Here is a 757-nt window from a genome sequence, read left to right as displayed (position 1 = left end):
ACCCTGCTGTCTACATTTTTCGATGGAGCTTGTCATAACAATAGCAGATGTTGCCTGATCAGGAATCGCTGTGGCGCATCTGATGCTCATGAGTTTTTGTGATGGTGATGAGTGGCCCTGCCCTGTTCCCTTCTCTCCTGGGAGATCTGCTGCTTTTCCACCAGACTTGCTCCATACTAGCAGCTTCTTTTGGGTTCAATTAAAAAGAAAATAAGCCAGTCATTCTGGGCAGCATTTTATTGATAGGAGGGGAAAAAAGTCATTTCTACTTGCATGATTTTTTAAATTAAATTAAATTAATTAATTTATTTTCAAGACCAAGTCTCACTCTGTAGCCCAAGCTGGAGTGCAGTGGCACGATCTCGGTTCACTGCAACCTCTGCCTCCTGGGCTCAAGCGATCCTCCTGCCTCAGCCTCCTGAGTAGCTGGGACTACAGGTGTGTGCCACGGTGCCTGGCTCTCCTCTCATTTTACAGACGAGGAAGGTGAGGCATAAATGATGGGGTGACTTATTTGAGGTCCACAGCAAGATGATGCTCAGGGTAGAAGCCCAGTTCTTTGATGTCCCACTTGGAAAGTCACGGCGTGGCATATCTCAATATTTCCACGGGCTGTGTTATGGGGAAGGAAGGGAAGGGCCATTGGTCCACACATGGAAGAAAGCATTCAAAGGGAGCAGCAGTTCTCTCCCTGCACCTTGCAGAGACAATCAGGAGAGACCCCAAGCAGAGATCGCGCTGCTCAGGGACAGAGCTG

Source organism: Macaca thibetana, chromosome 7 (genome assembly GCF_024542745.1).
Source record: "Macaca thibetana thibetana isolate TM-01 chromosome 7, ASM2454274v1, whole genome shotgun sequence".
NCBI lineage: Eukaryota > Metazoa > Chordata > Mammalia > Primates > Cercopithecidae > Macaca > Macaca thibetana.
Note: the sequence above shows the minus strand (reverse complement) of the source record.